We start from the raw sequence: 15554 nt of genomic DNA, 5'->3' as shown, positions 1-15554 counted from the left end.
TGCGGTGAGGTTCTATTTAGTCTTACGAGATCCACCTTGCCAGGCATTACTTCCTCTCTGACAAAGAGTTAGATTTATAATCGCCTGTGGCGCAGTTACTGATGAATGCCGACGAAGCTAGACATACATTTTTGATTGCAGGAGATCACCTCACCTAGTGCGCTGGGTTTTGAAAATACCCCGTAGCTATGTGTCTACTCTCATGGAAAAGAGAGGAATAATATACAGGAAACACATTTCTAGTTCTTAGAAAGTCTCTCTTAAATTTATAGATATTACTGCATTGTGTTCTCACGTCTGATTCGGTATTTATTATTGAAGGGTTTCTCTGAATTATAACGTTATTAGCGAATATTTAATTTGCAAGCAATCTCTAATCGTTTGTATATGCTGGGTAAATAGGCGTCACCACTTATCAAGGCCGATAGACCACTCAAGGATAAGGGTTAAAGAGTGTACAGTAGTCAAAGGACAATATAGTAATCGATAGTAATGGAAGTTCGGTAAATTTGTAACTGGAACGGCTCATCAGAAACCTGTTCACGTTGGACTTGAAGAAAACCATATTATAGACGGCTGGAAAGCAGGAAAACGGAAGACAATTCCACAGGCGTTCAGTTCTAAGTAAGAAGCTTTGATCATGGAATCTATGTTTAGGTTTAGGCACAGATAAAGAGTGGGGGAATTATTGATAGTGTTTTCAGCTAGACGAGTTTTTCTTGTGAAAGTTTGGGGAGGGGGACCATAGATTGAAGCTCAGTCGAACACTTTCCATGAAAATAATGATAAAGCAGAGACAAACTCGCAACATCTCTTCTGTGAAATAGAGGTTGCAGCGAAGAGAAAAAGACATCTCCCACCAGGTCACGAAATCTATTTTGAACCCTATCAAGGCAGGACAAGTCTTTTTTAGCAGCTCCTGCCCATATGTGGCAACAGTATTCCATCCTTGGACGTATCTGGCTCTTATATAGATAGAGAATTGCATCAGTAATGAGATATCTACTGGATCGATAGGAGGATCCCACCATTTTTCCAGCGGCCTTGGCAACATATTTGATGTACGTATTCCATTTAAGATCAGCAGTAAAGGTCAAGCCCATAAGCCTGTCAAAACTTGAGGCCTCCCCAAGACAAGAGTAATTCATTTTAATTGATGCCAGATGGGGATCATGATGTTGATGATATAAAGATAGAAGATCAACTCAGGTCCATTGATGATAGTTGGGATAGAGCACACGCTTCTGTTCAGGATTCTGTTTACTATTTGCCAAAACTGGTGAGAACCAAGCCGCTGCTCAGCTACTTTGGACTTGATGGACTGAGCATATAACTCTCTTGGATTCTTTATTACTTTCTTACAATGGTTTCTGGCAGTCCTGAAAGCGGCTTTAGTTTCCATACATCTATTACGTTGGAAGCAGTGGAAAAAGTGATTTCTGTGCGCAATAGCAGCAACATATTCTGGAGAAAACCATGGCTGGCTGTTAGGTTTTTGCTGGAACTTTTTCAAGGGTATGTAATGGTCTATACCTACAATTAACCATTCCGTCAGGTCTGATACTATAGACGACACATCCTTTTTAAACACGGAACGCAGAGGAATATCCGATATAAATGTACGGAAGCTATCCCAGTCAGCCATAGTGTATCGATATACTGTACGATGGAGAGGTACGTCTGAGGATTACATTTCATTTTTATCTTAATTGATACAACTGAGTTGTCGGAAGATCCAAGAGGAGACAGAACGGAAACTGAACATAGTTCAGGGCAAGTTGTGAGAAAAAGGTCTAGGAGACTCGCATACTGGCCGTCATTGTCGGGCACACGGGTGGGTTCGTGAACAATCTGAGTGAGGTCATAAGCAATGGAGAAATCATGACAGAACCTCCCCTCATCATCAGTCTTGTTTAAGTGGGTCAACCATTCCACATTATGAACATTGAAGTCTCCACATACGTGAATGTTAGCTGAAGGATATGCTGATAGAACTTGGTCAATTTTCTCAGATATGCTTTTAAAGATATTATTAACTCCGCTGTTATGGGGGCGATAGAGAGTAAATATAAATGCGGTAGTGTGAGCTAGTGCAACCCGGAAGCACATATAGGGTAAGTTAGGATCTTCTCTGGAGATGTCCCTACCACATGGAAAGCCATCTTTAATATAGGCACATATTCCATGACTTATTTTGACCACGTTAGTTTTTGTCTTTCATTTTATTTATTTGCCAAAATCAGTCGCTGCTATCCCGCATACAGTTCCTGGTCACCCATCTCATACGAACCATGATCGATGTCGTTTAATTTCGCTTACTTAACGAGGACTAACGAGTCAACCTGATTTCGCCTACGGAAGTAAGTATATGAATACGTCAATCATCAACATATTAATACGCTTAAAACATCCCTTATAGTGAAAATTGAATATCCGAAATCGCCTCGATTGTTATAATGATGTGTTCCCTTGGAAGGAAAATTGAATATTCCACAAATACCAAGAAACAAGTGTTTAAGATAGATGAGTGAGTTATCTCCAGCCATTGCCAGGTCGGTGTAATTTCCAACGCATTTCAGGTGATAACATTGTTACGTACTTAAGTGTCATGTGAAAATAAATAAACTGGTAGGGCGCCGGTGTAGATTATAGATCTTTTAAATCAACTCTTTTCAGGTGAAAACATTATTATTTACTTACATATCACGTTGACATTAATATAAATCCCAACTCAATTCAGGTACAATGTTGAAATTAGTATATATTCTAAAAATTATTGAAAATGAATCAAGAGAAAAATATTTATAGGAAAACCATAAAGTGTACACTCGCAATAGTTACGGCCCGTTTTTCTCTTAACTGCCCAACCCTCATTTGGCGAGATTATACGAGACAATTATAGTTGACACCTGATCCAAAGGCCCAGAGGCATTATTCCTGCTCCCGACTTAATCGTATTTCAACATATTACGCAACCATTGTTGCAATTTCTCCTTTTTGTCACAATACAGCTTTACCCGATGATTTTTGTCTTATCTTCAGCAGCTCTTCTATCTAACACGAGACGTCTTTATCCACTTATTACTAGGGCTATGACAACAGCATATTCTTTTAATTGTTTTGACTCTCGGGTATATATCCGACAGAGTTAAACACAGTTAATCAACCGAAAACCACATCACTCTATATAAAAGCATATAAGATATCAACGGATACACACTCAAGAGTCAAAACAATGAAAAAATATACTGTTCTCATAAGCCTACTTATTAATTATATAATTTCCTTCTATTTTATAAGCTACTTTGTTCGCAAAGTGAACTATAAAAAGTCCAGTCACTAACTTCTGATGGCTTAGTTAAGTTCCATAATCATGAAATTTGATTCATTGTGTGAATTCTTTTGGCAGCTTTTGGACTGTCGTCACAGACAAATTCTTCAAAATAAACCCACGTGTGAATCATTGGATTGCATCTGCCTTAGATACTTAGTGGACACTTATATCTCTACCACAGCGACAACACACTCCTTGTTGATTCATTCCATTTTCTTATCACTATGAAAAAATTGCAAAATTTGACATGTAATATATTTCTATCAAATCATATTACATTGGCGTCAAATTATCTGATTATAAAAAAATACACTAGAAAACAACCAAAGCAAACACTGCAAACTTACGATTGAAGATACAAAAAGCTTGAAAAATAAAAACCTTCTACAAAAACAAACACTGGATGCAACATGAATAGTATTTTCAAAATGAATTCGGCATTAAATAACCCGAAAAAGGTTGATGTGCCCTAAAAAAGAAAACAAAACAAAAAACAAAAAAAGAACAAACAAAAAACAAACAAAAAACAAAACAAAACAAAAAACAAACAAAAAAAACAAGAAAAAAAACAAAAGACAAGCAAAAAAACCCAAAAAACCCCCCAAACCCCCCCCCCCCAAAAAAAAACAAACTAAGTTACGTTCCATAATCGGGAACGTTGATTCATTGTATGAATTCTTTTGGCAGCTTTCGGACTGTGTCCACAGACAAATTCTTAATAATCTACACCTCCCACTTGTGAATCATGGGATTGCAAGTGCCTTGAATACTTAGTGAACACTAATGTCGCTACCACAGCGGCAACACTCTCCTTACTCATTCATTCGATTCACTATGAAAAAATTGCAAACGTTGACATATGATATGTTTCTATCAAATCTTATTTCTTAGATATCAAATTATTAGATTGTTAAGAGAAAATAGTGACATAATTATTACTAACTGATTTACAAGTCACTTTGATAAAATTATAATCTCTAGTAAAAAGTGATACTTCACTATAGTTCGATTTTTTGTAATAATATATCTCGGACAGTTCTTCATCTTTGTCTATAAAAAATATTAATTTTTAATTCACAGTTCGATTAGAACTAATATTACACTGCTTATTCTATTGAAGGACATTGTATTATTTGCTTATGTGATTATGTTTTCAACTACAGTGGAATTTTCACGGATATTGCTAGTATGAATAATTCATTAAAAAAATGTAATTTATTTTTTTTTATTTTACTTTATTATAAATTCTCGGAAACCAAGAAATCCATTTTTGTGTCTAACGCCTCATCTCTATATGAAAAAAATAGATAAATAGATATCTGAATGTTCTATTACAGTTCTTTTCCCCCGTCAAGACGCGAGAGTTTGTTAATAGAAGAGAAAATTATTTATTCTTTTCCCAAGTGACCAGCGTAATATGCTATAATAATTATTGATAATAATCACTTGGTCTTACCAGATTCCAGAACAAGATTTTACTTCGTCTGGAGGAGTATCCAGATTACGTGATATTACTAACAGCAACATCATTAATGTTCGAATATTCTTCGGAATGAAGTAAAATATGGCCAAGTTTAACATGGACAAATCAATACTGCCTTGCAAGCAACATAACATACTACAGAGGCAGTAGTTGCAGTAAATGCAATCAGAAGATTTAGAGTTCCTATCCCGTCGAAGGCCAGAGGAATAGTTGGCCGAAACGTCGTAAAGCAACTAAGAAAAAGATGAGGATAATAGACCGCAATAAAATAAAAATTAATAGTTTTCGTAGTCCAAACAAGATATCGGTATAGAATAATCGAGAAATGGTGCATCCTCTCCAACTGAAGTAAACAATAGTAATACCACGGATACTCCAACAGACTAGATGGATTCATGTAATGGCATCCGATGAGACCAAGAGAACACACAGAAGATATACAACAACACAATTGTTCAATTAGTGAAAGCAAGTTCAACGTTTCACTTCCTTACTAACTTTACTTTATTTGATAGCTGAAGGAGAAAATAATAGACACACGAATATATATATACATATATATATATATATAAATATATATATTTATATATATATATATATATATATATATATAGTAAGTTATTAAATGTATATGGCGATTAAGCTACACTGAATATTCCGCATTTCATCCACTCTAGGATTCTTCAGGCTTATGCATAAGCCTGAAGAATCCTAGAGTGGATGCAACGCGGAAGATTCAGTTTAGCTTAATCGCCATATACATTTTATAACTTACTAACTAGCTCTACCTACGTATTGAGCACTTTTGAAGTAAATACTTAAAGTTTACGCATAAATCTATACTTTCGTATATTAATTTTATGTGAGTAAATTAAGTAGTTATATATATATATACATATCTATCTTTCTATCTATCTATGTATATATATATATATATATATATATATATATATATATATATATATATATATATGATTGCAACGTTTTGCCAGACGAGTGGCACTCTCAAAGACACTTAAAGTCCATGAGCCCAAAAATGACTTCCATCGCCATAGGACCATTTTAATAGACAAATGCCTGAGGGAGTATCTGTACACAGATGATGTTACAGAGTCTTAGCTTTGTACGACAGCTAAGTCTCTCTCTCGGTTCAAAATGTTGAGATCCAGCAACAAGCAAGAGCAAGATAGTCACCAATAAGTTAAACTGCAGGCCAGCTTAATGCGGGTGCTGGTCTCCCGCTTTCTGTTTTTTTAAATCAGAGATTTGCTTCTCCTAGAAAGGTTGCCTTAACCACCCCAACACACACATACATACACACAAACACCCACGGTGCTAGTTGGTCGTTTACCCCGAGAAAGGGTTCATTCGCCCTTTTGAAGGTCTTGTTTTTAATCCTTCAGGGAGACTAGCCACCCTCCTCACCAAGCAAGTCTGGTGGGGAAACCAATTTAGTCGCCGGTGACCCGACCATGTATATATATATATATATATATATATATATATATATATATATATATATATATATATATATATATATATACACATTTCCTATAAAGATCAAGAGTTAGACAACGAAAGGGGCCGATTTATTTGTGAAGATTCGATTAAAGTGATACGAAAAAAAGAAAGGAGCTTTCTGCGATCTAGATTGTTCGATTTATAAAAGAACATCAAACAAAAACGTAATTATATCGTTAACAAACACAACAGAGGTAGGCGCACATACGTGTTTGATACTGTTTTGCTTCACGTGAAACTACTTAGTCAACTTGGAACTAATTCCTTTCACGTGAACAATAAAATCAATAGAAAATGATGAATACGGCAGTTATTCACAATGGAATTATATCAACCCGTTTCTTTAATTTAAACGTTGTGATTACTAGCCGTACTTTTTAGAACTTTATTAAAGTTTGTCTTCAGGTTGTTGATTAGTATAAAGATCTCCAAAACATTATGGCATGACTCTACTTCTGTATATCAACAATATGCTTCCAAGCTGTCAAATCGACAGATATCGTCATTTTTTATTGACGCGGAACTTAAATTTGTATGTAAATAAAGATAATGTGCGCTTGTTCGCAAGCGTAGTAGGCTCTAATTCTACAAATGCAGCTTTCAGCTGTTTGCCAAAAGAGAATAACGTGATTCCGGTATTTTTTCGACTACCAGACTCTGTATATGCAAGGATAGCATATAACAAGATTTAATTTAAAATAGATCTTGAGAACAATAACTAAATCGATAAACTGTACAGTTAAGTGTTCATAGTTGCTGCGTCAACACCGAAGTAAGTTGTAGAATTATGCTATTCAGTGTGTGACAAAGAACACACGTCACGTATATTTATCTATTTCTCCATTCATGCACAGCAAATTTCGACAATGGAATACGTCATTATAAAGAACACATAATAAACGCGCTCTCAGATCTGCATTATTAACACAACTCCTTTCCTCATCTTGATGACGGGGTTTATAAATAAGGAATACCAGTCTATTCGATTTTGAATTTAAGGAATATCAGTTCATTAGAAACAAATATGGCGATTTATTTCGATGTCGATGTATGATCGGTCAAAGTGTTTCACAACTTTCTCAACTTTTTTCTTGAGTGTTTGAGAGGTAAACGAGAACTTTCATGGAATATTCGAATATCTATGTATCTCTTATAGGGATCAAGTATTAGCCCCCAGAAAGTGGTCCTTTGTTTTCCCGGCATTTCGACTGAATTTAAGTGATACAAACAGTGATAGAACGAATAAAATATCCAATGACGAGTAAAATTAATTTTCAGTACTAGGACAGATATAATCCCATAGATTTTAGAAGTAATTTTCTTATTCTGATCAAAATTCAAACTTTTAATGTTTAACCTTAAGGTGACATGAACAAATCGACATTCTTAGAATTTAGCTTCATTGATGGTTAATGGATGTGGATCACCGTCTTGTTAGTCTTTAACCAAATTAAATACAGTGTAGTTTACATTTGGATCCTTTACGCATAAAAGCCTTGTTCCAAAATTTATAACCATTGTTTAATTAGTTTATGAGTAAAATCTATACATATGCAAACATACAAACACACCCAACTTTATAAAACTATGCTTAAATGAATAAATGCGAAAGTTGTTTTTGATTTTTCTCTCATATAGTATCTTGTTAACGGCTCTTACTTAAACCAACGATACCACATAATATTTTAAAATACTACGTAAATCGTACAGATGTAAGTAATAATTATCTAATTTGCAAAACTATTTTTTTTAAATACTAAATATTATAATATTTATTTGTGAATGAATTATCTTATTTTTCCAAATTATCTATGTATTAAAAAAGTGAGAATGTGTGTGTGTGTGTGTGACAGGACACTTGTCAACCTATATACGCAAGGAATGTTTAATCTAGAGATGTAAATTTGATATATAGGATACACAGACACGTGGAAAGCTTTTTAATCCGTTTTCACACGGAAAAAGGGGCTTCTAACAGGGAAAAATTAAAAAAATTGGTAGGTGCGAGTCATCAGATTTTCATCTGTTTGCTAACTGCAGGGTGACCCCCCCACCAAAAAAAACAAAAAAACAAAAGCTAAATGGAGGCCATCTAGAACATATGCTGTAGAACGGAGAAAAAAAAAAGGCCAAACACCCTAGTGTTTTGATGTGATGTTTTGAATATAATAAACTAGTTATGGCCAAAGTTTCATTTCATTCGAACAAAACACTAAGAAACGGAGCTTAATTAGAATTGGAGCCTGTTTCTCTTGGATCACCCTGTATACGTAGTTTGGAAACACCGTGTAAAGAGCGTGTCACGCTGGTCTAATGGTTACCGTACTCGACTTACTACCTTTAGGTTTTAATTTCGATCTCACCTCAAGTATTTCTCCTATTTGTACTTACAAAAAGTGAACAGTTTATAAAAAAAATAATACTCGCCTGTACACGCCTTGGTTTCTGTATTAATTAAAATATAATATTTATGCGTATTACGACCGTGAAACGCCGGGCAAAGCCGTGTGGCTTGCTAGATATTAATAATTTCGACGATATTAACGTAAATTAATTATAGTTATATAATAATCAAAAATTGATAAATTACTAAAACCTTTCTTAAGGTAACCGAACAGAGCTCGCCATGACCAAAGATATGTCGACGATGAATAAGTAAAAATGGTTCATAGTCAAAATTGATATTAACTGTGACTGACTGCTTCCTCGTCTGCTCACATTATATTCTCTCGTATTTAATATCGACATATTTTATTTTCTATGAATTCAATGATTGTTTATGCTTTGTATACATGTTTTTTTTCCGATTCGTGTACAAATCTGCGTTATCGGTCTTTAGGCTTTAGTGACACTCATTTTTAAATTATCAGTTACAATGAGCCCCAGACCACTAACACACAATCGCTCGCGTGAATTCATTTCTCCTTTCTTTTAAGTTGTTTATGAATATCTAAAAAGATAAACATTTCATTCATATGATAAACACTATGATTTCGGCGCTTATTTTCTTCTATTTTTCCAACCATACTTTCTCCCATATTCTTGCTTACCCTTCTTATTTCCTTTCATCTAATCATCAATCACAACCTTTCATGATTCTTTTCTCCCCCTTCTTTGTTACATATCATTAGCACTTTCTTATTTTATATATTCTTTAATTCAACCTTCTTGTCTGTATTTCTTTTTTCACTCTCTTTTCACTTTTCTCCGTTCCCTTTCTCCTTTCTCATTTATTTTCTATGCTGTAATCTCTTTGTATTTTTCCTTATCTTATTTCCTTTACTTTATTTGACTGTGTTTACTTTCTAGTGAGCAACTGTCGAAAAATCTTTGAGATACTCACAAACCAGTAAATCTGTAATTAAAAAGCTTCTCTATTACATTCAAGATTAATTAAATTTTCGCAAGAGATTCTTAAATGGATATTAGAACATGACTTTATAATAAAACACAAATGTTTCTGATTGGCGCAAAATATATCTGCATTTATTAATATAACCGGAAGTCTTCGCGGACCATATAAACACAAACGAGTTGTGACAGTTTTAGTGTGTACCTCAAATTATAAATGTCCACCGCTACAAACTATTAACGTTATTCCTGTTTATTTTCTTTTAATTGTATCCTGTTGCTTTTCTATCAGTTTTCCTTTCGTCTTTTATCCTAGTTTTTGATTAACTTATTTTTGTATCTCTTTACATTTAAATTGTTTATTGTCGGTGTTATTACTTTTATTTCATTTGTATACAATTAGTATTCCGTCTTTTCCTTTCAAAGTTAGTTAAAATATATTCAAAGAAACTACAACAATGCGAAATTAAAATAAAAATAATAATAATAATAATAATAATAATAATAATAATAATAATAACAATAAAAAGAACTGTATAGAATAATTGAATAGAAAAAAAATAAATTGTAAGAATTAAATTTTAATTTCTTTCTTTGTTATTTTTTTACCATTTGTTTTTTTTTTTGCTTCTTTCGATTCAATTATTTTTTATCAGTTTTCAATTTCTTAGTCTTATTTTGTTTATAATATTTGTTACTTTCTAATTAGCTTTACTCTAATTCAATATGTCTTCCCATCTCTACTTGTTTTATTAGTATAACAAGAACATTTCTCTTATTTCCCATTCTTTTTCGCTTTATCAATCATCTCATATTGTTTTCTTTTCTTCTCTCGTATTTTAATATCTTTTATTTTCCCATCTATCTCGTTCATGTTTGTTTTCTTCCGTCGACTCCTTTGTTATAAACTTCTTTGCATTTCACTGACCGTACCCACCTAATACCAATCCCCTTTTTTATGCCTTAATCCCATTTCCCGCATATTTATAGAGCTGAGTTTTAAATCAAGGCATAGAATCACACGTAGTTTTGATTACCGTCGTGCCCACTTTATGACGGAGATGTAGTAATTGCTTGCATAGATGGATTAGTGGAAGTTAACATTTACCGTGTTCTAATATTACACTTCATTCTTTTTCTGTTATCGTTCAGTGGACTAAATATGTTTCGAGGCTTTGTCAATGCTTTTTCTCCCCAATACAAAGTCTTGTGTTTCAACAACTTGATTTGCATCCGATGAAAATCTGACATGGAAATTTATGTTTTTAAATATCTTTATTTCCTTTTATCTATATTGTTCTTATCACAATTTAATTTCCTTCAATATAAAAAAAAAATCCAAAAGTTGTTTTAAGCATCAACTTATCTCTCTGGAGGGTTTAGTGTTCCTCAGCTATTCAAAGAAACACGTTTAAGAAAAAATGTAACAAAATGTTATTGTTTTGGAATGATAACTATATATATATATATATATATATATATATATATATATATATATATATATATATATATATATATATATATATAAGAAATTTATTACTGTGAGTCCAGAATGAGTTTACATATTGTTTCAACTAGAGGAAGACCCCCAAAGAGAGGAATATCCAACTAGCATCGTCAGAATTCATAGATGTCCATCTATGAATTCTGACGATGCTAGTTGGATATTTCCTCTCTTTGGGGATCTTCCTCTAGTTGAACCAATATGTAAACTCATTCTGGACTCACAGTAATAAATTTCTTATATACTGCTCTGGCTACACATTGAGCACTCCATTCCGGTTTTTTCACCACTGGTAAATATATATATATATATATATATATATATATATATATATATATATATATATATAAAACTGAGTGTGTGTGTGTGTGTGTGTGTCTGGTCACGAATAGGCTCCTATATGGTTGACTATTAAAAAAAAACTGATTACATATAATGAAAGAAGATGTATCTATACACATGAATGGGTATGTTTGATCTGGAAGAACGGTGGTTCATTAACATTGTGGGTCTGCCACCGCGCCTGGTCCACAAAGTATGGAAATAAAAAATTTAAAATTAAATAAAAAAACGTTTACAAGTGTTTTTGATATAGATGTACATAATAATACTTTTATAAGTATGTTTTAATTTACATAGGTATGGTATAATAAAATTGTGGGTCTGCGTTCGCGCCTGCCCTCCATAGAATGGAAATAGGTAAAAACTTTAATAAAGACTTTTCATATCTATCTGCGTCAGTATACTTTGATAATTATGTTTCAGTTTGAAGAAATATGGTATAATAACATTATGGGGTGTTCGTTCGCACATGACCTCCACAGAATGGAAATATGTCACAAAGTTTAACAAGGTTTTTTAATATAAATCCCCAGAATATTATGATAAGTCCATTAGTGTGAACATGTATGGTATAATAAATTATGGGGTTTATCTATTTTATTTTTACTTTCATATTATTTTACTTTGGTTTTGATACCCCCAAATTCAACCCAAATTTACAACCCTTCCTTTTTATAACCTATCATACTTTCATAAATCAGAGTCCATTTTCTGTAGGCTGTTTTTGAACCCAGTCAACGACGGGTACTTTTGCTGGTATATATATATATATATATATATATATATATATATATATATATATATAGATATATATGTATATATATAATGACTGTGAAAAAATACGTGTTATTTTTTTGGAATGATAACTATATATATATATATATATATATATATATATATAAGCTGTACCCGGCCACGCGTTGCTGTGGCTCAGTTTGTTAAAATGGAACACATTCCTCAAGAAAAATTGCATTTTGTTCGTTTATTTACTTTTATTATTTTTTCAATTTTATAAATCAATAAAAGTTGTTATTTCCCACCCCACTCCCAAAGATTAATTTTTACCATAAATTGTTAGGTGAAAGTTTTTTTTTTTCAGGAAAACTTGCACTTTTTTTAAAAAAGAAATTTGGCAGAAAACGTTTCTCTTTGAAAACGGAATTTTTATTATAAAAAGAACAGATGAATGCTTTACATGAATACTGTAAATAGTTATGTGAATGTAGAGAAAAATTTGATTCTTTTTTTCAAGAGAATGTACAAATTATTTTTTTAACAAATGTTCAGAAAATAAACAGAAAAATACTTCCATCATTAATTATGCAGAAAAATAAATAAAATGTTGATTTAGTGTTTCAACATTATGCTTATAAATTACGATAAAACTTGCTGAGTATGCGTTGTTTTATGGTTGTTGTAAAAATGGAACGGAAACTTAAATTTCGCTCCGTTTTAATCTTTCTAAATTTTTTAATTGTCCCCCCCAAACGAATATAATCAAAACACTAACATTCAATAATTGTACTTTATGTAATAAATATAAAAAAAGTTTATGACGAAAGGGAAATAATTCTATTTTTAAACGAAAAGTCAGTTTTGTATATCTTTTTGTTATTTTTTACATAAGTCCAGCTTACCATTCACATTAGAAATGTTGACATTTATAGGTTGTCGGGTACGTTTACAACGAATAAACACTCCAATCTAGTCGATGTATCAGAATTTTCGAAGGAATTTTTGACACCCCTATCCCGAAATTGCGAATAAAATATAAAAAACTCGTAATTTCTATTTTAAAAGTGGGTTGTTTATTTTCTTTATGAATTATACTTCAAAAATAAACTATTAAAGTTGTTTTAAAAGTAATAGAAATATATATTTTTTATTTTTTTAAAAACAGTAATGAATTTAACGAACTCAATATTTTTCAATTTTTAAATTTAAAAATCTATCAAAATTTTTCTATTGATTCTATTTTTACGATATTTTCAGGATCAATGTAAAATTTCATGCCCTTTCCAATAAACTAAATATAACATTTAAGACAAACGTTTTTTTTAAATTCACGCCCCCCCATTTTCAAGTGTCTATTAAAAAGTAAATAATTAATTTACACACCAAAGTTTTATATATCACAAATTGAAGAGAAAATGTCAATAAATAATATATTAAAATTTAAAACAAAAAAGTAGTGTTTTTTAGAAATTTACCTGTAAAGTTCGAAGTTTTTTTTAAACCACTTTGTTTTTTCTTTTATTTTTTTAAATGAAACCTTGGTCCTTGCTCCTTTAATTGCAAAAAATAGGGCTTGAATTACATTTTTCGAGTAGTTACAAGCTTGGAAAGACAGGGGGTCGAATAATTCACACCTCCCATTTTGAAATGTCTATTAAAAAGTAAATAATTAATTTACTCACCAAAGTGTTAAATATCACAAATTGAAGAGAAAAGGTCAATAAATAATATATTCAAATTTAAAACAAAAGAAGTAGTGTTTTTGGAAATTTACCTGTAAAATCCGAAGTTTAAATACTTAAAAAAAACACGTTGTTTTTTTTAATGAAACCTTGGTCCTTGCTCCTTTAATTGAAAAGAAATTAGGGCTTGAGTTACATTTTTCGAGGAGTTATAAGCTTGGAAAGACGGGGTGGAATTATTCACTATTTTTCATGAAATTTCTGACACACCTACCAATCTACCCATGTTAGAACGGCTTTCGGAATAGACACCCCTAGCCTTGCCAGCATACCCGAAAAGCTATAAAAGTTGACCTGTCGAATGTGAACGATGAGTTGGACGTAATGTAAAAATGTACCGAATTTAAAAGGGAACAAAATTCAAATTTCCGTTCCATTTTTACAACAACCGTAAAGCAGAGCATTCTATGCAGATTTTACATAACTTACTGTATTAATGCTATTTTTTAAGCAAAAAAAATATTTAGGTTTGGCTATAAATTCCTAAACTCATTTCATCCTAAATAATTTAGGTGACTGAAGTAGGAATATAATTGAATCTTTAATTTCCTGAATAGTATGCGAGAAATTCATTTTTCTTCGAGTTATATCGAATTCATTAATACGGACTTTAGGGGCTTTTTTTCGGAATGTTCCTGTAAAAATTATTTTTTATTGTTACAAATTACGATGCTTTATTTATATAAAAAAAGCAAAAATAAATTCTTGCGTTTTTTATTTACTACTGAAAACACTGACTTTAGTAAAGGTATTTTTTGTTTAAACAAAATAAAACATTTTCACTGAGAGTTAAGTAAAAATAATTAGTTCATTCTTTTCTGCGATCATTATTTGATAAATACTGAAATTTTCATTAAAATTGGTTAATTTCCTGATTTTTGGTGAATTTTTAAGTAAAGGGAAGGGTCAAAATGTTTATACACTTTGAGCGTTGTTATTCATTTTTCGATGAATATTTGATAGGAAAGCGACCACGTGTGGTTAATTTAAATCAAATTTCAATCACATGGTTACATTATCAATAATCATGTGATTAAACCCATTGAAAATGTACCGATATTGTAAACACATTCTGTTTACATTAAGCCTGTAGTGCTGAGACCAAAATATCCTTTTAGTGATGCAGTGTTGGCAACTGAGATTTAAAAAAAAAACCGCGAGATCAGGAGAAAGAAATGTCCAGAAAATCGCTAGATTTTTAACTTTTATCATCTGAAATTTAAAAAAATCCCTAATTCACCCCCCAAAAAACTCCATATTTTAACTTCCTACAATAAAAAAAGTACAAATATAGTATATTCAATGTATAAAATGTTCCGTGTTTTCTCACAATATGTTTCTGGAATTATATTGAAGCGGTTAGCTCCCCAGAAGGCTTACATATTTTATCAGCTAGTTTTACCTGTTTTTTCAGAGAGGGTATTTTTTTTGCAAGAAACAAATCATAAACTCAAACTTTTTATAATAAAAGTTAAATTGAAATATACGGCAAATTAAACATTACAATAATGGTGCAAATATTTTGAAATTAGAAAAATAAAA

The sequence above is a fragment of the Euprymna scolopes genome, chromosome 22, assembly GCF_053919585.1.
Source record: "Euprymna scolopes isolate OS-2025 chromosome 22, ASM5391958v1, whole genome shotgun sequence".
NCBI lineage: Eukaryota > Metazoa > Mollusca > Cephalopoda > Sepiida > Sepiolidae > Euprymna > Euprymna scolopes.
This window is presented reverse-complemented; position numbering follows the sequence as displayed.